Source organism: Stegodyphus dumicola, chromosome 12 (assembly GCF_044657685.1).
Source record: "Stegodyphus dumicola isolate Sdum_Otavi_A_Nest chromosome 12, ASM4465768v1".
In the NCBI taxonomy this organism is placed as follows: Eukaryota; Metazoa; Arthropoda; class Arachnida; order Araneae; family Eresidae; genus Stegodyphus; species Stegodyphus dumicola.
Window position 1 is genome coordinate 102,908,545 of NC_140779.1, and position 19,682 is coordinate 102,928,226.

General features: G+C 33.0%; 1 long non-coding RNA gene and 4 other non-coding genes across 5 annotated transcripts; 1 reads left to right on the forward strand and 4 right to left on the reverse strand.

The window, feature by feature from the left end:
* Window positions 1-390: 390 nt before the first annotated feature.
* Window positions 391-462, reverse strand: TRNAQ-UUG (transfer RNA glutamine (anticodon UUG)). The gene has a single exon. It is a non-coding gene; the product is annotated as a tRNA-Gln (tRNA).
* Window positions 463-465: 3 nt separating this feature from the next.
* On the reverse strand, window positions 466-537 carry TRNAE-UUC (transfer RNA glutamic acid (anticodon UUC)). The gene has a single exon. It is a non-coding gene; the product is annotated as a tRNA-Glu (tRNA).
* Window positions 538-2,612: 2,075 nt separating this feature from the next.
* On the reverse strand, window positions 2,613-2,684 carry TRNAQ-UUG (transfer RNA glutamine (anticodon UUG)). The gene has a single exon. It is a non-coding gene; the product is annotated as a tRNA-Gln (tRNA).
* A 3-nt stretch (window positions 2,685-2,687) lies between these two features.
* Window positions 2,688-2,759, reverse strand: TRNAE-CUC (transfer RNA glutamic acid (anticodon CUC)). Its single transcript has one exon. It is a non-coding gene; the product is annotated as a tRNA-Glu (tRNA).
* Window positions 2,760-12,102: 9,343 nt separating this feature from the next.
* LOC146993720 (uncharacterized) lies at window positions 12,103-17,149 on the forward strand. Its single transcript, XR_015038250.1, has 2 exons — window positions 12,103-12,774; window positions 16,869-17,149. It is a non-coding gene; the product is annotated as an uncharacterized LOC146993720 (long non-coding RNA).
* Window positions 17,150-19,682: the final 2,533 nt, after the last annotated feature.

Consider the following 19,682-nt stretch of genomic DNA (forward strand, 5'->3'; position numbering starts at 1 on the left):
TCTCTAAAAAATATTATTAAATACTTTCAAGTAACATACTTTGAAGTAAAACTGATTAAAGAAACTCTGCATTTATTTAAATATTATTTCTTCTTTATACTGTCACAAGCATACCTTGTCATACCTTTTGCTTGCGAATTTCTTTGTGTAGCTCCAAATAATCATTTGTTATCCTAAAGCACAATGAAAACTTTGGATTTCTTTATGCATTCTTGACTTTATTTTTTTTTAATAGTATTCTAAAAGTGTGTTCACATGTATGTTGCTTTGATATTAATTATTCAGTTATTAATTTTAAAAGTTCACAAATATTTTTATGCATACTAGCATTCAAGAGAGTCTAAATTTTAATAAGTAGATTAAATTCGTCCGGTAAAGAAAAAGAAAGGTAGGTTCCACCGAGATTTGAACTCGGATCGCTGGATTCAAAGTCCAAAGTGCTAACCATTACACCATGGAACCCGCTTCCCATGCCGGGAATCGAACCCGGGCCGCCTGGGTGAAAGCCAGGAATCCTAACCACTAGACCACATGAGAACACGTCAACGATACTCATCTTATCTGTGTTATCGCTGTACAAACATTAAGACAGCATATGTTTTGAATTCGTAATAGAATCAAATTTCGAGCTTGTCTTCGGATACATACTTTTATGTTTGATATATGATATGTGAAATGAATCATAAAAATGCAGAGTTCACAAGTAATTATTTTTCTCAAATTTATAAATTTTAAATCATGTTTCCTAACTTCATGGAATCACAAGTATTTTATTTACAAAGCCTGTTTATAAATTTTTCGAAGGAATTTTCTGTTTTATAAATATGTTTTAATTGAAATAAACCGAGTTACTAATATTTTAATTAAAATATTTTTCTCGTCAGAGTTTTATTTCATACCTTTTCTCTAGATTTCTTAGTCTATATTTTGATAAATAGCCAAAATCAAATGGCATTTTTACTTCCTCGTACCGTATAAAGAAGTATTGCAATCGCGAAAAATTTCGGGTATCAAATTTCAGTGAAAATATTCGTTTGACCACTCTCGAATCAATTGAAACGATGATTTTACGTGACATCTGTACGTACGGACAGAATAAAGGACTCCTTTTCCAAAACGGATTGTAAAATGTAGTTAAAATGGATTCAAAGGGGATTTTTTTTTTTCGTGACATCTGTACGTTTGTATGTATCTCGAATAACACAAAAACGAGTTCCGTAGAACATTGAAATTTTGTATATGGGACTTCTATAACATGTAGTTGTCCCTTTTTCGTTCTAATCGGCCTCCACTAGACGTATATATATTGCCACTCTGTTACCTGGCTAGATGGGTCCAGTTTTTAATTCTTATGTGTAAATTTTTCATTTTTCTTTAAAAGTGATTGAATTATGTTGTTATTATATTATGGTTAAGGCTGTTGTGCCTTTAGTTAATCTGTATACAATAGTTATAGAATTATCAGCAGCACCAACTTCAGTGTCTGTTCTCCCAATGAGACCAAAGTTAGCTGTCAATTTTATGCATCAAAAATTTTGTCTTCCTGTCCTTTGGCCGAACTGCTTCTTTTTGTGTACAGACTTTAACTTTAATTGACAAAATTGTGTTTTAGGTTTTTCTGTATTTTACAATTTTTAATGAAGATGTTTTGATCTTTTATGTATTTTTGGCCTTGCCGTAAAGTGAGAAATGAATTGATTGAATGAGAAATATATCTCTAATAAAATTCGAGGATATATGTTTAGATTAAGTGGAGCAGAAAATATGTATAATTTAATAGGCTGTAAAGTCACGTGGTGTCCATGGCAGATTTTTTTTAATTAAAAAATAATTAAACGATTTTTTTTTTTTTTTTTTTTTTTTTTTTTAGTTACTTACAAATGAAGACATTTCGCTCTTCAATTTATGTACGGCCGAAAAATATAATTTTCGATTTTTAATATTTAAGATCTCGATCATTTTTAATATACAGGAATCAAACTTTTCCTGTTCAATTGTTTATAACGAGTATTAAGTCTCCTCGAGTACGGTGGGGGGATATAAAGGTCGGAATGTTTTTTTAATTTAAAAATGCAAAACATGAATCTTTGCGTCATTTTTTAGCGTTTTGTAAGTAGAATTACATGCTTGCGACTAGCGGTTTAGGAAAATAAAAGCAGAATAAAGACGTTTGTGGAAACCGAGTATAAGGGAACTGAAATAAATAGCGAATTGAGGTGCCTTCATTTATAAAATGGTGTTTAGCATGAAGTTCATGGTAAATGAGAATGAATCAATCAGTCCAGTTTCCTAAGAATTTTGAGGTTTTGTCCCAAATAAATTTCTCGAAAACTAACCACGAAGTACGTACTTGTCATACCTTTTGTCTGTGAATTTCTTTGTGTAGTTCCATATAATCATTTGTTATCGTAAAGCATACTCAATGAAAAATTTGGATTTCTTTATTCACTCTTAACTTTATTTTTATAATATTCTAAAAGTGTGTTCACATGCATGCTGCTTTAATGCTAATATTAATTATTCAGTTATTAATTTTAAAAGTTCGCAAATATTTTAATACTTAAGTCTAAATTTTAATAAGTAGATAAAATTCGTCCGGTAAAGAAAAAGGTAGCTTCCACCGAGATTTGAACTCGGATCGCTGGATTCAAAGTCCAGAGTGCTAACCATTACACCATGGAACCCACTTCCCATGCCGGGAATCGAACCCGAGCCGCCTGGGTGAGAGCCAGAAATCCTAACCTCTAGACCACATGGGAACACAGAAACCTGATTCATTAAACTAGTCTTATCTGTGTCGCTGCTGGATAAACTTTAAGGTTGTGTGGGTTTTGACTGCGTGACTGGATAAAATTTCCAGCTATCTTTGAGTACATAATGTTTGGTATTTTTATGTCTATATATGCGAGATTAGTTATACATTAAAGAAAAAAAGAGGAGGGGGGAGAAATTCTGGAAAGTTTCAGATTTTAACGGTTGTGCAAAGGAATTTGTATGCTTTCGCTACAAACGCTGTCTGCTTTTACACTCAATCCTACTAAAATTACATTTATTTATTTATTTATTTATTTATTTTGTCTTTTTAGCTTTATAATTAAACATTAATTTCTCCGCACTTGCGCCATATACAGTTCAACAGCAAAATTACAAAAAAATTAAAAGAAGTGTAGCAGTATACGTTTTGAATTCCCGATGCAGCGTTAAGTGTTTTATAAAATTCAAATATTTGGTACTATTCGGTTTCGAGGGCCGTAAAAAAATTGCAGCGAAAATGTATGCGCAAAAGCGCCAAATCTAGCAAACGCGCCCATTTAACAGCGCGCCAAATCTAGCGTACGCGCTGATTTCAGATTGAGTAAGTTTATATAGTTCTGTATTTGTTAAGACGCCATTGAAATACTAGTTTAATTTTTAAATCATTTTTTGATTTTAAATCCTTTTTTGATATCCTATGGATTTAACAATATGGGAATTGCCATGACGAAAAGTCGGCAATAGAATTTTGGGTAAAGTGCAGAATCGCCCACTGCTTGACGGGTGTTTAAGAATTTCACATACTCGGTATCCATGTGCACATCGACCTATTTTCACTTTAAAAAAAATTCCCAGAATTGCACAAAAATGGCACTGCGCACACCCTTAACTTTATCTATGTACACATCGACCTATGTTCACTTAAAAAGTAAACGAAAATTGACAAAAATCCAATTGCTTTTTACCCTTGTAATAAGCGGCAAACAAGTAAGTGAGCGATTCTACACTTTACCGAGAATATTTTCAAAGAAAAGGCATCATTCATTATAGAAAATTACGTTTGAACAACCAACGAGATGAAATTATGCTTTAGCGATAAGTCGGAAGTGAAATAGCGATGCAGGCATCCATTCAGTTATGTTTAGTAATTTTTATATAAATTATAATAATGATCTGAAATAGTTATTTACTCTTATGCTTTCATTCAGTCCTGTTTAGCCTTTTTCATATAAATTATAATAATAAAAAAGTATTATATGAAATTAACCTTTCATCTAAATTAAAACATCAATCTTAAATAGTTATTTTACTATTATACTTCCTTTCTTGACGCAATTATTAGGGTTGCCGCAATTATTTTTGGCAGCATTGGCATTAACAATAGTTTGGCGATTTTTTACGGCCCTCGAAACCGAATAGTACCGAATATTTCTGTGCTTGGCACGCCGCCCAGTGGCGCGCAGCACACGTAAAGAAGGTGAATGTTGGCATACATTTTTTTTCCCAGTCTTTTCCCAGTTTATAGTATCAATATTCAGTTTTCTTAATGAAATGGCTTCACAAAACATTTTCTTTTGTCTTTTTATTAACTGACTTTTTTTTTTTGTTGTTGTTGTTGTTAACTTTATTAAATGCAACGTTCTTGGAGCTTACACCACATAAAATTCGATACAGCAGCAAAAATCACAAAATATTTGAAAACAGCCTATATTTAGAATTTCCGATAGACAGTCTCGCGGAGTGGAGATAATAAAATTTTATTCCGTACAGTGCTGCCGCTGCTGGCTTTGAAATCATTGAGTTTGTTAATTAAAAATGTGTTAAAGTTTTTAAAATATGAAATAAGTAAAAAAAAGGTACTTTTTCGTTTCGCCGGCGCAAATCTCGCCAAGCAGACTTTGTTGGTGACAACATACAGTATACACATAAAAAATATTAGCAAATGTTAGTTCTATGAATTTTTTATTTTGAAGGCATAAACATTTTAATACGGTTTAAAATTTTGTAAAAAGCCAATAAATAAAGACAACAGATTTGTAAAAAGACATTAATTTAAGAATCTACTATGTTCTCATGGTTCAACATCCTGATTAGTCGGTTCGTATCACGTGACCCCAAGTGATCTCATCCACGTCATCTACGCTACAAAAATCTTCTCATCCACGTCATCTACGCTACAAAAATCATCTAAGCTACAAAAATTCTCTCAGTAATTATCTACATTAATTTGAAGTTAAATCTTAATTTGGAATACAAGTTTAAGTACAAGAATTATTTCATTTCGTACGAATTAGCTTAATCAAATTATGTACAGTGCTTTACTTCGCCAGTATATTCTTATTAGAATTGACGAATTTAACCCTTGATTTTGACTTTTCTACATATTTTCGCCTTCGGGTGAGTAATTTGATTGCATCCTAATTGACTACCGCGAATGGTCTTAGGGCATAAAATTTAACTGGCTTGTAAAAATTCTATGTAATTGTATACCAGTATTGAAAGACAATCAATTTGATAAGAATTGGCTGCTACTTGTTTTGAAAATGAAGTGTAAAATGTAACCAGCGAAGATATTCCGTTTGTCATCAGTTGTAGTACCTAAAAAAACTAATTCGAAATTCAAAAATCTGATTTCTAAATGCAGGACAACTTTATTTAAAATTTTATGGCTTTAGGTACCATTGTTTTTCCACAATACGAGAAACGTCCATACATTATGAAGATTCTTCATTATTTAATTTTTTTAATATAATGCAGAGCGATAATATTTGGTGGCAACAATTTGAAAAGTGACGCATGGCATTTAAGTGCTTCGAAGCAAAATGCCGTTTAGAGATTAATATCCCATTCGGGCTTAAAAAGGCACAGTTTACAACTAATTATATATTTATATATTTTCTAAATCAGGTTTCCTAACTTGAATCATAAGTATTGTATTTACAGAGCTTATCTGCAAATGTTTTAAAGGAAGTTTCTGTTTTATAATTAATGTTTTAATCAGAATAAAACTTGTTACTAATATTTTAAATGAAAAGTTTATCTCTTAAGTGTTTATCTGATACCTATTCTCTCTAGATTTCTTAGTTTATATTTTGATAATATCCAAAATCAAACGGCATTTTTTACAGTTAACAGTTGGAAGATTTAAATTTACCCGCAGTCCACACGAGCGATGCGCCAGAACTTCCCAGCATTTGATCGAAATCGTAATTCCAGCCGGAGCTCGGAGCCAAATTTAAGGCTTCTAAAAGTCATGTTCAGAAATCTTCACTGCTAAATGCTAGTAAGACATGGTCAGCAAATGCAGCCAATAGGAAAACCTAATTTTTGGCCCAGAAGGGCATTAACCCAAATGGGGTACTGGTCACGAAACGGGATTCTACGTCGTCGACAATAAATGGAGAATTACTTTTTAAATTCTTGCGATCACATATTATCGCCTTGTATTATTTACAAGAAAATTAAATAATGCAGTATGCATTAATGTATGCTTCTCGCACTGTGAAAAAATTACGGTACCTGGGATCATCTAATTTTGTATAACGGAGTCCTTCACACGAATGTGCACCTGGAAGCACGAATTTTGAATTTCGAATTTATTATTTCTTATTTTCTAAACCTTTAATGATTTTTTGATTAACAAAATCAACGATTTGAAAGCGACCGGTAGCAACACTGTACGAAAAAAAAAAAAACACTTTTATTTCCAGCGTACCGATACTGTCTATCGGAAATTCTAAAGATATGTTGTTTATAAATATTTTGTCATTTTTCTGTTGAATTGAATTGTATGTGGGGGATGTGCGAAGAATATTTGATATTTATTAATATTGATTAATAAATATTTGATTAGTAAATTTAACACGCAAAATGTTAATAATTAAAGATAAAAAAAAAGAGTTTTACAAGCCATCTCTAAGAAAACTGAATATTGATATTATGAACTGAGAAAACACTGAAAAAACATAACATGTAAAAATGTATGCCAACATTTAATACTGCAAATACAGGCTGCTCCTAATATTTTTTGAAATTTTGTTGTTGAATTTTACATAAGTGCCAAAAAAAATTATGGTTAATAAAAAGACAGAAAGAAATGGGTTAGCAGGAACAAGTGCAACATCAGACTGGTAGACTACGAGCGGAGCGAGAGTGTAAAAAAAAAATAAAAATAAATTTAAAAAAATCTGAAATGTTTCAGATTTTAAATTACGTCCAATGGGGCGTTTTTTAACATTTTGTGTGTTACCTTTCTTTATTAAATATCATGTTCCTCGCACTTAAACCATAAGATCCAGTGCAACAGCAATATCGCAAAATAGTTTTAAAACGAGCATATCTTTAGAATTTCCGATACAGAGACTCACGCGCTGGAGATAAAAATGTTTTTTCTGCACAACGTTGCCATTGCTCGCTTTGAAATCCTTGAGTTTGTTAATCAAAAATTCGTCAAAGTTTTAAAAAATAGAAAATCGATCATAAAACAAATTTCAAATTTCAAATTTGGTCTTCCACATGCTCATATTCGTTGGACGATTACGTTATTCAAAATTCGATGACTCTATGTACCGTTGTTTTATCACAATACGAGAAATATACATACATTTATGTAGATTTTTCATTATTTAATTTCTTCAAATATAATGCAGGACTCTAACATTTTGTGGCAACAGTTTGAAAAGTGAACCGACATTTATGAGTCCGACGCAAAATGCCAAAACGAAACTAATAGTCCTTCGGGATCCAAATCCCTTTGGACTAAAATTTACATACCCCTTTTTTAACGCCCGTTAAAATCTGAATCCTTTCAGATTTTGCTTTGTATTTCTTTTTAATTTATTTGCATTTACATCCGTAACAAACAAATAACCATTGAAGAAAGGACTTTTGATTGGATTCATTGCCCATCCAAGTTCTTCCGGGATAATTATATAACCAAGATTATCGAATTAGCCTCTTATCTAATTTTACATTTCAAGGACAGCTAGGAAAGTTGCTAAGTAACTGACAATCCTAAAAAATTTATCCCCTCCGTCAATAGTAGGCATTTTTGAAATATAAACCGAAAAAAATTACGAAGAAAATTGGGATTTAAAAAAAAAAAAAAATCCCAACTAATTTTCGGCAGCAGTTTAGTTAAACCAGTTTAGAAAACGCAAAGTAGTAAATACCTAATAGTGAAAGGCTACAAAGAGCAAATTAATTCTAAGTTAGCTCAGAAACTTCACCGGCGTAAATTCTTATATGGCCAAGTATAATGTAAGGCCGAAAACGGGAAATCTTATCTTAGAATAGCAAACTTCGTAATGTGGCCTTTAAGAGGCAAAACTCACTCCACTAGCTTAAACAGTCTCAAACCCTCAGGTATATACAGGAGAATTAATTTGCATTATGGCGGGAAAACAGAAAGAGTGAAGTGACAGTAAAGATTCCAAACCTAAAATAACCGGTTAAACAAATTAAATAAAGATCATACATTTATAAATAAAACACTGATGAATAATTGGTATTTTATCATTTTATCATCTTTTGGAACAACATAAAACAGTGTAAGACATATACAAAGGCTCTTCGCATATTTTTTAGACGATTTTCATTGAATTTGCAGAAATAGTTTACTCAAAAATTTTTGTGTATAAATGTTCTCTTTGATAACCTTATTCTTCACTATCTTTCTACACCGTAATTTCCAAGAAAACAAAGCCTTTTGTAGTACTGGAAGAGGTATTTTATACCAGTCCTCTTGAACAGCTTTTCAAAGTCCAAGGAGGTTTGTAGATCGGCGTTTGGACAATCCGCTTTCTAAAAGACCGAAAAAAAAAAAAAAATCCATGGGTGATACAAAGGAGATTTAAGTAGGGGATATGAGTTAATACCCGGTTCTTGTACCACTTTTTTCCAGGAAATTAACAGTGGACTTCAACGTGTTGTTGCTTGCTTTGTCTTGTGTACTGACTTATGGTACTGTGGATATAAACAGAAGGTATTTCACATTTGAAAATCGAGTATAAAATATGTTTCTGATAGTATATGGATTAATCATAACATCTGTTTTTAATTTGCCATTATATGAAAAACCAGCAAGAATCATAAATCCTTTTGAAGAACTTCCTTTACATTTTTTTAACCATGTTTTAAGACTTTTTTTCTCTTCTTTGATGATAATAAATGGATTTATTTTTGTTGTAATCATTTAAATTCATCCATGATTCATCTATTGTGACAACTTTTTCCATTTTTGTCAGGATAAATGTTTCTCATAAAAAATTCTCCAGCGTTCAGCGATATGTCATGGAGAACGATGATGCACATTATGTTCTTTCGCCTTTATAAGGTTCAAATGAGCATGAATCACTTTGTTTACAATTGAAACTGAGCATTTTAACGATTTTTCAAGTCATTTAGTTGGCGGATTTTCTATTAACATTAAAGATCGTACTTTCGCAATATTTGAAACATTCTGTTTTATCCTTGGTTATGTGCTTGGAACAATTTTCGCGCTTGAAGCCAAACTTTGACGTTTTTTTTTTTTTTTTTTTTTTTTTTTTCCCTTTCTTCTTGGCAATGTTACCTATCGTAGCTTTAGATATCGGAAAACTATGTCTTTCACAATGTTTTTTAATAATTAGGAACGAATAGCTTTCTTCGGAAAAAGCACAAATATAGCCTTTCATCCATCGCTTCTTTAAAAACACCATTTTGAAAAGAACGAAACTGTGAAGTAACAGATTGCAGTTTATACTTTCAAAAATATAATAGCTGTTAAAAACCATTTCCAAGCAGACGATTTTTTTAAAGCAAAGCAAAATTGTAACTAAGTGCAAATAGCTTCTGTGTAGTAAAGTTGATGAATTTTTTAAAACTGAAGGATTAGAAAGAGAAAATTGCATTGGAATTTGCATAAATGGTGCAAAAACAATGAGGGGCAAAAAAATTGATTTTAAATCCTTTGCTGCTGATAATGATCAAGTATTTTTTACATACTGTTTGATCCATCGAGAACTTCCTACAGCAAAAACTTAGTAATGGAATTGAATAAGGTGCTTCAAGATGCTGTCAAAGGAAGTCGTGCCCTTACCAGCCATTAATTTCCGTACCTCTATAAGTGTATAAACACCATATGCAAAAGTCTGATGTGGACACAACATGACTTCATCGTACGTTCTATTAAATTATATACATTTTATGCTGCACTTCATATAAACTTATTTCCTCGAATTTCATCAGAGATATATTTGTCATTGAATAAATTCGTTTCTCTTTTCGCCGCAAGGCAGACACATAAAAACTCAAAACATCTTCATTAGAAATTATAAAATACAGAAAAACATAAACACCAAATACAGTTGAAAACAGTTAAGAAACAATTTTTGCAATTAAAATTAGAGTTTCTATAGAGAAACAAGCAAATCCGTCAGCAGGTAGGAAGACAAAATTTTCAGTGCAAACAACTGAAAGTTCTTTTGGACCAACTTAGCAAAAAGACACTGAAGTTGGAGCAAAAACTTACTTAATTCACTATTCTACTGAAGAGTTTTTAATGTAAACAAGTGACAGCTGCCTTATGCTTAGTAGAACTTAAACAACTTTAAAATTGTTGATAATTCTACAACTATTCCATGCAGATTAATTAAAGGCATAAAAACTTGAAACGGAACATAAGAACAACATAATTCAATAACTTTGTAAGCAAAAAAAATTGCACAATTTACCAACATTTAGGAATAGAAAACAGGGCTCACGGGGTGCGTACTCAGATCAGATGGTGGATATTTACATATGTTCTAGATATGTTCGTTGAGGCCAATTACAATGAAAAAGGGAGATGCACAACTAGGTGTTATAGCAGTCCCGTATATCAAATTTCAACGGTTAATCTTTTTTGAGTTATACGAGATACGCACATACGTATGCATTTACAGACATCACGAAAAAATCCCATCTGATTCCATTTACAATCCGTTTTGAAAAAAAGAGGGTCCCTTATTCTATCCGTACGTACAGGTGTCAGGCAATAAATTCGTTGGAATGGATTCAAGTGTGGGCAAAATGGATATTCTCTTTGAAATATGATGCCCGAAATTTTTCGCGATTGCAATGCTTCCTTTACTTCGCACAAGAATTTAAAAAGGGAGAGAATAAATAACAGTGTAAATCTCAGATAAAATCCAAGTAAAGAAATATTGAATAAACTACATGAATAAAGATATATGTGACATACTCAGAGCAGCATATATTTATTGCACAATATGTGCATTTTTGTGAAAACTATTTCCTAAATATACGCATAAACATACAGCCATGTGGAACGGTGCGTGCTATACATATTCTCTACACGTCTTCTCTTTAACTCATGAAATTTAAATTGCTAAATTGCATTTATCATCAAATAACGATTAAAACGAGTTATGTGAAGCAAAACAGAGATTAACTATTTGAAATTGCAAATAATGACTCATGATTTGAAAATGGTTCATACATATTATTAATTTTAATTCTCGAATAATAAAATGTTTTTGACAATAAAATTCCTGAAAAAGAGAGTCAGTAAGAATTAGTTTTGAAAATTATGAACTTGTTTCTTTTATAGCTCATTAAGGTTAGCGAAATGCTGAAAAAACAGTCACATTTATTATACAGGTACGTAAAATATAGCATTAAAAAATCATTCTTTGATTACAATAATATGTGATAAGTATTTTCAAAAATTATGACTAAAATATTTTATGACCGAAATATTTTTATATTACATCAGTTATATACATTAAGAAAAAAAAATGATGAGAGCACCATATAACTTTAGAAGTCAAACAACAAAAATCAGCTTTATATTTTCAAATTTTCACAAAACTAGTTTCGATGGTTTTTAACCGAACCATCATCCTCAGCTGCAAAAGCCCAAATGAACGAGATAAGATATAATGATTAGATAAGAAAAGATAAGAAAGCCTAGACAGCCTGGACCACATGACTTATTTGTAGGGCCTATTAATTTGTACACATTTTTTTTTTCGGCACTTCATTTAAACTTATTTCCTCTAATAATTCTAACTTAATTAATCGATCTCTCAAGGAAAATTGAAAATGACAACAAAAATTGCAAATTTTGAAATTAAACATCCCGGTCAATTTTTGTTTTACGGGAGTCAAATTTCCTGCTCTTTAATTTTTTCATGAGGAGTATAAAACGTTCTCAAATATAAGTACAATAATCGGAGATCGCATTAAAAAGTGTTACAGAGTGTGGAACAGATAATAAAACAAATTCCAAATTCGGGGTTTCAGGTGTCCATGTTCGAGTCGAGATTACATTATTGTAGTGCCGATCGCTCGGAGCTGTGATGAAAACCAGATGCCGTGACGTCATTCTCTCTACGAGCTGCGAAGGCGCCAAGCAAAAATTAGGGAAATTACCGTTTTGAGATGATAGACGATTGACGTGAAAGCAGAGACGCTGCTTCTGTTCAAAAAGAACTTTGACGAATCATTACTTGTTTAATTCTCTTAAATGTTAAATTTATGTAATAATCGTTTGTCTAATTAAAATGTCTTTCGTTAATTAATTTGTTCATCGTTTAAAATCCCCACAAAAATTTTCTCAGAAGTGGGATAGCAATTAAGCACTCGAATGAACTGTAGTTTTACCTGCTTTCCTGGATTACTACCGGTTTTGAAGAATAACTGTTGCTGTGCTGGACTGTTTTACGATGTATAATCAACTATGTTTCGAACAAAAACCTCATCATGCTCCTAGGAATGTATGCTGATTTACCTGAACTGAAACTGCGTAATAGTGAGTAAATAGTGTGCGGCTCTATTAAGGACTGGAATTAATTTTAATAATACTGGATGTCAAGTGTCAAGACGTGAATTGTTACCAAAAATCCATCGGACATAATCTGTTTGTACTCGCCTCTTGTTGACACCATTTGTGATCCATTGGATGGTATGGAAGTAATTTGTTTCGTTTCTGTTTCCGGATTATAGAGCCAGGAACATCGTGGATTACCATTATATGAAGTGAGTGATTTTCTCAATTTTATTAACTATGTTTCTAATTGATGTGCCGGGAATGGAAGATGTCCTGAAAAGTGAAAAAGCGCATAATATAAAATTATTACACAAAATAATATTTAACGATGTGGGCGACAGAAATAATCGAAAAAGGTTAAGACAATTTAGTGGTTTCTCTTTAGCAGAGAATAGTAAAGAACTTAATGAAAAACTCGAAAAAATCAAACAAGATTTTCAGGCTTATGAATTAATTTCCATTGCCAATGTTTTATGCATTGATAGCTCTGGCGCACAAGATGACTTAGCAACCCGAATTGTTTCTTATCTGAATAATTTAGAATTGCTTAAAAATAATGTAATTTTAGAAGAAAGTGAAAACGAAAGTGATTTAGAGGGTGTGGATGGTGGGGATAAAAATGAAGTAGATGATAATGTTCGAGATGAAACGAAACTAAGAAACAATTCTGGTGCCACAGTGAGACAACTTCCTTCCCAATGTGCTAATGATAATATTCTTAGTACAATTGAAAACAAGTCGAATGTATTTCATAACTGTAGTATAAATGTTACTATTGAAGACATCAAATCTTTTGTTGCTCAATTTGATGGCCAAAGCCACGAAAATGTCAGTAGTTGGGTCGAAAGTTTTGAAGATGCAGCTACCATTCTTCAGTTAAATGATTTACAAAAACTGATTTTTGCTAAATGCCTGATGACAGGCAAAGCAAAACTATTTGTTCTTAGTGAACCAAAGTTGAACTCATGGCAAATTTTTAAGAATGCCATTCTTGATGAATTCCGGTCCAGCTGCAATTCGGCCGAACTGCATGAGTTATTATCAAAACAAAAAATGAAGAGCAATGAAACATTTGATGAGTATTTTTTAAATATGAAAAGAATTGCTAAAAATGGTCAAATTGAAGATGTTGCTTTAATACGATATGGTATAGATGGTATACCAGGCTCCGCGTTTAAAAAATCTTGCTTGTATGGGTCACAAACATTAACTGATTTTAAGAACAAATTGAAGCTTTATCAACAGATATGTGATGATGAAGAAAAGTCGCGAACGTCTAAAACAAAATTTGAAAGTAAACAAAAAATTGAATCTAGACATAAATATGACTCAAAAAATTCTGTTAACCAAACAAAGCGTGACGTAACCGATAGTCGAGGAACAATTCCTGAAATTAAACGCAATACAACCTGTTTCAACTGCGGTGAAAGCGGTCATATTTCCAAACAATGTGTTTATAAAGATAAGGGAGTCAAGTGTTTTAAATGTGAAGAATTTGGGCACCGAAGTTTCGAATGCTCAAATACGAATTCGAAACCAGAAGTATCAACCGTGAATATTGATGTAGTCTCGAAGTTGACCAAAGAAGTAAAAATTAATGATGTATATGTAACCGCGTTAATAGACACAGGAAGCCAAACTACTTTAAAGAGACTGTTCAACAGTTAGTTTTGAACTATATGCCACGTAAGACCAAATCTACGGACATACAGTTAAAAATTTGCGTTAAAAATAACGAACCAGTATCGCATCAACCGCGTAGATTACCGTTTGCGGAAAAGAAAATTGTTGAAACCCAAATATCCGAGTGGCTAAAGTCAGGAATTATAGAACAGAGTTCTTCGGAATATTCCAGCCCATTGGTCATCGTTAAAAAGAAAGACGGGACACCAAGAGTTTGCGTTGATTATCGTCGTTTAAACAAAGTTGTCGTAAAGGATAGATTTCCCCTTCCCCTGATTGAGGATATCCTAGACCGCCTTCAAGAAACACGTATTTTCAGCACTATTGATCTCAAAAATGGCTTTTTTCACATGGACGTCGAAAAGGAAAGTCGGAAGTACACATCATTTGTTACGCATGAAGGACAGTACCAGTTTTTGAAAGTGCCGTTTGGACTCTGTAACTCACCAGCTGTATTCCAGAGATTCATAAATACCATTTTCCGACCGTTAGTTAACGATGGCATCGTTTTGCCGTACATGGACGATATCATCATTTTGTCCGCCTCATACGAAGAGGGAATCGAGAGGCTGAGTCAAGTTTTAAATCTAGCGAGTGAATACGGATTGGAAATAAATTTTAAAAAATCGCAATTCTTAAAGAAACGAATTGACTTTTTAGGTCATGTCATAGAAGAGGGTAAAATTTTCCCATCCACTTTGAAGACGCAAGCTGTTATAAATTTCCCTGAACCATCTAATTTAAAACAGATCCAAAGTTTTCTTGGGCTGACAGGGTATTTCAGAAAATTTATTAATAAATACTCTATAATTGCCAAGCCACTTAGCGACCTGCTAAAAAAGGGTAATAAGTTCGAATTCGGTGAAGAACAAAAGATCGCATTCAATCGTTTGAAATCAGCGCTATCTGAGAAGCCTGTACTTGCAATTTATAACCCTAATTATGAAACCGAACTACACACAGACGCCAGTATAGAAGGATATGGGGCGATTCTAATGCAGAAACCCCCAGGTGATAGCAGTTTTCACCCCACTTATTTTATGAGTAGGAAAACCTCTGATGCAGAGAAAAAGTACTCAAGTTACGAGTTGGAGGTCCTCGCGATCGTAGAAGCACTGAAAAGGTTCCGTGTTTACCTTTTGGGAATTTCATTTAAGATAGTGACGGACTGTTCAGCATTTCAACGGACGATGGAAAAAAAAGATTTAGCGACGCGTGTTGCTCGTTGGGCTCTGTTGTTACAGGAATTCGATTATGTTATAGAGCATCGTAAAGGTGTTAGAATGCCACATGTAGATGCTCTAAGTAGAGCTCCTGTAAACGTCTTATGCATTTCTATTGAAAATATCTTACCTAAATTAAAACTTGCTCAAGAAAATGACACTGAAATAAAAACCATTAAGGAATTATTGAAAACCTCAAGTTATGAAAATTATTGTAATAGAAATGGCGTACTATACAAGTTTATTGACGGTAAAGAATTGATAGTCGTACCGGAAAGTATGCAGACTGAAATCATAAAAGATGCTCACGAGAAAGGGCACACCGGTATCAAATATACAGAGAAACACCTGGATGAATACTATTTCATTCCCAAACTTCGGCAGAAGATAGAAAACGTTATCGCGAATTGCGTTCATTGCATCTTAATAAATCGCAAAGCAGGGAAAAAGGAAGGATTTTTACATCCGCGATTCAAAGATGACATTCCGTTGCATACTTATCATATAGATCACTTGGGTCCTCTGGAAAGTACCCATAAAAACTACAAGCACCTATTAGTAGTGGTCGACGCCTTTACTAAATTTACTTGGATTTATCCAACAAAATCTACGACCTCAGCCGAGGTGATAGCGAAGTTAGAGAATCAGAAGGCCATTTTTGGAAGCCCTTGTCAGATCATTTCTGATAGAGGAACGGCTTTCACATCCAGTGAGTTTTCTGACTACTGTGCTAAAGAAGATATTAAACATCATCTAATCACCACAGGCCTGCCGAGAGCAAATGGACAAGTCGAACGAATCAACCAAGTCATTATATCAGTATTAGCGAAACTGTCCTTAAAGAAACCAACCGAATGGTATAAACATACACACGAAGTTCAGAGAACGCTTAACATATCAAAGAAGCATTAACACCACTTCGTTCGAATTACTCTTCGGTACTAAAATGAACAGTAAGGGCACCGATCAGCTCAAAGAACTGATAGAAAGTGAGTTTCAATCTCAATTCGAGTCTCAAAGAGAAGAATTACGAAAGCAAGCCAAGAGGCAAATTTTCCAAGTCCAACAGGAAAATAAAAAGACATATAATGCCAAAAGAAGACAAGCACAGCCGTACAAAGTTGGTGACTTAGTGGCAATCAAAAGGACTCAATTCGGACCACACTTAAAATTAAGAGCGAAGTATTTTGGACCTTATAAGATCACGAAAGTTAAGGGTGGCAACACCTATGACGTAATAAAGGAAGGATGCCATGAGGGGCCCATATGCACAACCACATGTGCCGAATTCCTCAAGAAATGGACGGCGCTTTAAAATTTTTCACGAACACTTATTTCTGTTATTGTATATTCTTGCTTGTTGCTTTGTTTTTTTTTTTTTTGTTTGTTTTTTGCAGTGTCCTGGAGGGCCAGTCCACCCTCGGATGGCCGAAATGTAGTGCCGATCGCTTGGAGCTGTGATGAAAACCAGATGCCGTGACGTCATTCTCTCTACGAGCTGCGAAGGCGCCAAGCAAAAATTAGGGAAATTACCGTTTTGAGATGATAGACGATTGACGTGAAAGCAGAGACGCTGCTTCTGTTCAAAAAGAACTTTGACGAATCATTACTTGTTTAATTCTCTTAAATGTTAAATTTATGTAATAATCGTTTGTCTAATTAAAATGTCTTTCGTTAATTAATTTGTTCATCGTTTAAAATCCCCACATTATTGAAAATTTTATTTATGACTCTAGATACCATCATTTTTTCACAGTGCCAGAAACATTCATACATTCATGCAGATTCTTCATTATTTAATTTCTTTAAATATAATATAGGTCGATAATATTTGATGGCAAGAATTTAAAAAGTGTTTCGCTGTTTATAGTGAAATGCCACAAAATGCCGTTTTGAGACTAATAGCCCTTCTGGGCTACCGCCCCTTTGGGCTAATATAAACGGAATTTTTTTCTATGTTAGTAAAGTTTATCCATTCAGGTAATTCTTGAAATATGGCCAACTTGCAGATTTTTATCACCGAATTTTTATTTAAGCATGTATGTGTTATTTAAAAAACTAAACTAACGTATTCAAGCCGAAATACTTAATGTCACTTTGAACTGTTAAATTTATCCAATACTTAATATGATTTTTTTTTTTTTTTTTTTTTTTTTTTCAGAAGCGTAGCTAAAGTTTTCAGCACCAGGAGATAACCGAATATTTTGCCCCCTCCCTTCCCGTTTGTCAAAATTTAATAGGGAGCATCCATTTGGCGCACCCTTAACACTACGCCTTGGGACAGATGTCCCCCCGCCGAACTACGCTCCTGGACATCTTAGGCTGCAACATTTTAACAATCATACTTTTTAAAAGCATTTTTGCTTTTGCATTTATAGAGCACTTATTTATAAAAATATTTATAGAGCAGTAGCTTTTATTATAAGGAAATTACGAAATTGATAATTTTCATGGAATCAAAATTACCTTATTGGAAATATTTACGTTGTAGGGACAGATTTTAATTGCCCAAATAATATAATTACAAATTATTATTATTTAGAAAAATTATTACTTATAAAAAAAAAAAATCTGAAAGGTTTCAGATTTTAAATTATGTCCAAAGGGGACCTTTTTTTTAAAAAAATAAAGAAAATTTTCTCTGTTACCTTTATTTATTAAATATCATGCTCTTCGCACTTAAACTATAAAATTCAGTTCAAGAGCAATATCGCAAAATAATTTTTAAATGAGCATATCTTTAGAATTTCCGATACACAGTCTCGCGAGCTGGAGATAAAAAAAGTTTGTTCTGTACAACTTTGCCATTGCTCGCTTTGAAGTCGTTGAGTTTGTTAACCAAAAACTCGTTAAAGTTTTACAAAATATGAAATCGATAATAAAATAAATTCCAAATTTCAAATTTGGGCTTCCCAGATGCCCATATTCGCATTACGCCATTCAAAATTGGATGGCTCTAGGTACCGTTCGTTGTTTTATCACAATGCGAGAAACATACATACATACATTAATGCAGATTCTTCATTATTTAATTTCTTCAAATATAATAGAGGGCGATAATATTTGGTGGCAACAGTTTGAAAAGCGAAATGGACATTCAGAATGATTCGACGCAAAATCGCAAAACGAAAACAATAGTCCCTAAGGGACAAAGCCCCTTTGGACTAATAAGTAATTTGAATTCAGAAGTCAAACAACAAAAATCAGCGTTATACCTACAAAATTTTCACAGGACTAGTTTCGATGGTTTTACCGAACCACCATCTTCAGCTGCAAAACCGCAAATGAACAAGATAGGAAATAATGATTAGATAAGATAAGAAAGCCTGGACAAGAATAAGCAAGTGGCGCCATCTGTTGGCGAAACCAGAACTAAAACATAATTTCTCTAAAAGCCGAAGGCAAATTTGGATTGGAATTAGGATCGTTAACTAGAACAGAAAGATTTTTATGAATGTGAAATGCCTCTAGAAAATCCAGTTCTCCAATGGAAGATGTTTTTTGAATAATTTTGGCAGCAGAAAAATTGAAAGTGTGATTTTCGGACCAACAATGTTGAGCAACAGAAGACTTCTGTGTTTCCTTTTTTCTAACATATGCCTCATGTTCTTTGACGCGAAATTTTAAGGCTCTCTTAGTTTGGCCAATGTAAATTAAACCACACTGGCAAGGAATCCTATAAATACCCCAGGAATTCATATCCGGAATGGGGTCCTTGAGTATAGAAGTTGGAATTTTATTGATGGGAGAATAAACAACCCGAAAGTTAAATTTCTGCAAAATATGTGCAACTTTATAGCTGATTGATGGAAAGAAGGGAATGACAACAGAATTTTTATAATCTCCTAAAATAAGAGTGTGGCTTTTAGTGTGTTCAGATGAGAATTTTTTAACTGCTTGATTAATAATGTTGGGTGAAAAATTTTGTAGGTATAACGCTGATTTTTGTTGTTTGACTTCTGAATTAGTATTTATTCGGCGTGTTATTGTGTCTTAAGTAATTTGAAGTTAAAATCATTATATTTCAAAATAGTGGTTCGCAAATATCTTCGATTCGTGGCAGCCTTCCTGCATCAGAATTTTTCCCTGGAACTCAAAATCAGAATATACTCCTGCTTAACAATGAGTTATATAATATTAAACGTCATTACGAACAACACAAATCGAAATATAACAATTACGAAGGATTAATGAGAGAAGAAGAGTTGAAA